Source organism: Nannospalax galili, unplaced genomic scaffold (assembly GCF_000622305.1).
Source record: "Nannospalax galili isolate Female #2095 unplaced genomic scaffold, S.galili_v1.0 scaffold109, whole genome shotgun sequence".
Taxonomy (NCBI): Eukaryota; Metazoa; Chordata; class Mammalia; order Rodentia; family Spalacidae; genus Nannospalax; species Nannospalax galili.
Window position 1 is genome coordinate 5028297 of NW_008360315.1, and position 4209 is coordinate 5032505.

Consider the following 4209-nt stretch of genomic DNA (forward strand, 5'->3'; position numbering starts at 1 on the left):
ACAGAAGAGGGAAGGGTCACCTGGCACAAAAGTGTAGTAAGTGGTTTACATCATCCTTATCCCCAGGGAAAGGGACAAAGTCTTTCTTGTCTTAATGGGAAGAAATAAAGATAGAATAGTGATTTTTATCAGTGCCATAAATTACTGTTTCTAATTTTTTTAAGGAAATAAGAATTCACTCTGCTTTTAAAAAGGCTTCTTTCAAAGTTTATCTATAATGTGGTATTATTAAATCTCATTATTTGAAGTATGAAATTCATATGTGACTGCCTATAACTACCAAAATATATTTGGTGTCCATGAAATGCTGTCAGTGGGTGTTCTAACTCTCAGAATAGTCCTCTGAATGGTCTTGGTAGTGAGTGCAAATGGTACTAACTGGGCCCCATGACTCCAGAAATAGACATTTGACCTTAAAATCACTTTCATCACTAGTTTCTCTTTCACAGGAATTTGGAATTAAGATTAAGAGAAAATAATTTCCTTAACTTGTAACTGAAAGTAAATCTATAAATTTGGGCAGTATAGGGCAGCCATGTTTGCACAAAAATGTCAGAAGTGGGGGAGGTATGAAACACATACACAAAAGACACAATATTCGAGGTGCTGAGAGAAGACCTGTCTTAGTTTCTGATGACTTTCTTGGATTTTCCTCCAAGGCCTTCCTGCCATCAATAGTCTCTGGGTCCTGTCATCACTATTCACTTTTAGGCTCTCTCTAAGATGGTTATGTAACTGTTCGCTTGGCAACTGCCAAAGACCCTGAAGGTTGGAGCTGTAGAGTTGGTAGTATTGTTCATTTTGTAGTCTTTTTTCACTTCAAGGATTTCCATTTGACTCTTTTATGCTCATCTTGTCTCTGCTCAGATCTCTTTGGGTTCCCTCATTGTGTTCATGCTTGCCTTAAATTTCTTGAGTGATTTGTAATAACTGTTGTATAGATCTTATGTGCTAACTCTATCATTCCTGCCTTTTTTGTTTTTTAACATTATGTCTCTTGACTGTCTATGGGAAACATTTTTTTCTTTGTTTCTGGTTTTGTTTTGTTTCTCATATCTAATAATTTTTATTATGTACTGGATAGTATAAGTACCATCTTGCTACATGTTTTCATTTTGTTGCCTTCCATAGTTGAGTTTTAAGTTTTATTCTGCTAGGCAGTTTATTTGTTTGCAACTCTGCTCAATCCTTTCAATGCCTGTTTTCTAATACTGCGAGAATGACCTAGCATTATTTCTACTGTGGAGGTAGAGCATTGTTATTCTGTAATTGTGGCCTACTTGAGAACTCTATTGAAATCCTACATGCTCACTGAAATCTCTCCATTATAGTCAGAAGTTGGATATCTCTCAACCCATTGCACACTATAGAAGACACTGCTGCCCCAGCTACTTGGTGGGGCTTTAGCCTATTCCTATGGCGCCTCAAGCTGAGCAGGTGCTACTTAGACTTTCCTTCCCTTTGGTAACTTTCCTCAGAAAATCCACCCGCCTCTCTAGTCCAAACTCTCATGTCTATTTCCTCAACCCACAGTCACAACACAACAATGTCCTACAGACATTGTTTATTCAGACCTAGAAATGTCTCCAAACAGAAAGTACAGGCCAGTAAAAAGAAAGCTTAACTCGTGTGTTTCCCACCATGGAGGAGTCATATTCGTGTATTTTAACCAACAAAAACATCTTTTCCTATTTCACAGTCACTTATGGTAGGTGGTTGGTCTGGAACCAGCTAGTCTTAATGGTAGCTATGTAAGTTAAGTTTACTGCTGGGAGGCGGCACACTCTCGGCTTCCAGGGTTCCAGAGCAGCCCCTTCCCCCCGCCATCCTTTTGACAAACTGAGAAATAGTCCTCCAAACTACAGTTTAGGGAACAAAAATATTTATTGGGCTTGCTAACAGAACATATGATGGCAGTGAGGGGGTACTTACAAAGGTATGAGCATCCTTGGACCTTTTTCCTTACGTCTCAGCTGTGGCTTCCAGACCCATTGCCTATGGTCCAAGTTGGTGAAGCACCTTCCTTCTCTCTGGATTCCCCAGTGTCTGCCCTTAGTCCCTCCCCCTCCTGAAGTTAAGGCTGACTGATTGGGTGGGAGGGGTGACTGTCACCCTCTGCCCCTCCCCTCCTACATAGAGTTTCATAGTCCAATTAGTTTGAGGTGATTGGAGCAAGCAGTGGGAAGCTAGAGGAAGGCATCTATCCATTGCTGGTCACTCAGAGGACAAGTTTATCCAACAAGCTAAATATTTTTAACAGAAAATTATCCTTTATGCTTAATTCTATTTTAAATGAAGTTATGTAGTGATATAATCATTTACCAGCTTGCTTAAATTTGATTTCTTCATACATTTTAGAAATGTATTTACAGGTTTATTTGAGGTCAGATGGTTTTATTACTTAGGTCTGAATTTTACTCCCTCTACACTTCTTCCACACAGCCCAAGGGTTGCCTCCTCAGTACCAGGTCTTAATGTTATTGTGGATCACCTGTCCTACATGAGTACCTCAGAGTTATACACAGAGCATGTGGGTATCTTGGTCCATTCATGATCATGAGGCTCTTTTTGACCTTTGGGCTTATATCTTGCTAAAAACTATAATTCTAGAGGCATGCCAGCCCCCCCCCCCCGTATACTTAGAATTCTTCTATTTTCAGAATATACACAGTATTTCAGGGCCTCGATTCTGTCCACACAGACCTTTCGGTTCTTCTGACTCGGCAGGAATAAACCATGGTTATTGCATCTGAAGTCCTCTAATCGGCCCTTCATCACTAGTCAATTATAGAGTTTATCCATCTAGTTTTGTTAACTCTTATATAACTTACTTATTAGTCATGTGAGTTTGGAATAAAGCATAAAATGACTCGCTATAATTGTCCAATAAATTCCCATAATGTTCAAATGAGACAGACCAAATACTTCTGATTTTTACAAAGTAAGAACATTTTATAGAAAGAATCCAAAGACTAAAGAATACATCAGAGAGCATGTCCTCATCAGAAAGTAACACCCCATTTTGTGAAAGGAAGAGAACCATCATACAGATTGTAAAAAAAAAAAAAAAATCCTAGAACTCCAAAATTCTACTGCCTTACAGAAATATTCACTAAATAAATTAAGACACCCAACTCATGCTTCTCAGCTGCATTTATTTAAAACACATGCATTGTTTCAATTCAAAAATCCAGAGAGGTCAAGAAGCTAATAAACACTCATGGTAGGGGCTTCCTGGGAGGGGTACTAGAAAGCAGTGTTGTGAAGGAGGAAGGGGGAACATTAGAGTAGGAAGGATTAAATGGGTGGGGGATTGTAGGGCAGGGCAGAGGAGGGGGTATAGGGAGGGATAAGTAATAATAAAGGCCTTTAGTAAAAGCCATATGGAAACATACCACTATAGAAATTTCTTAAAGTATATGTGTGTATACATATATATATATGTATATACACATACATTATCAAAAGAGATTAAAAAGAATTACTGTATAACAGGGGGACATTGCCCCTTCTAGATATCATAGGCTAATGGGAAAACAAATCCTCAGTGCCAGGAATGAACATCCCCTCTAGAAACTGTTGACTTGGACCCTCAAACAATACTAGTTATTGCCCCTGATCTTGGTTACCACCAGAAATTGATGGTAAGACCCTCTTGCCAAAGACACTGCATATGTGAGCTGTAGAACAAACAAGGAGAAATCAAGCTGATGCTGACTTCAGAGCCTCAGCTCTACTTGCTAGCATTTAGAAGGTGCTACAGAGGCTACTGAAAAGAAATCATCAACCTTACCCACCTGTGAATCCTATGAACTACAACAATTGTCTTGGCAAGATATACCCACCAATGCAGTAGTGCCAGAAATATCATGGGAGTAATCAACTACTCTCTAACTGAATCTAAGGTCCACTTCATTGGATGGAGCCCATATCTGACATTGACAGGAACCTGAATGTAGACAGGTCACAGAACATAAGGGAGAGCCTAATACTAGTATTCCACTAAATATTTATCATATTAAAATGACTCCTAATGACCTATTGCTATACTCATAAATTAATACATCTCTCAACACTCACCAGAGACGTTTCCTTATGCAGCAGATGGTGATTAACAGAGATCTACAACTAGCTAAAGTGCGGAGAACAAGAGTCGCAGAGTGCTTATTCCTGAACAGGACACCTATCCCAAACCTCTGCCTCCCAAGA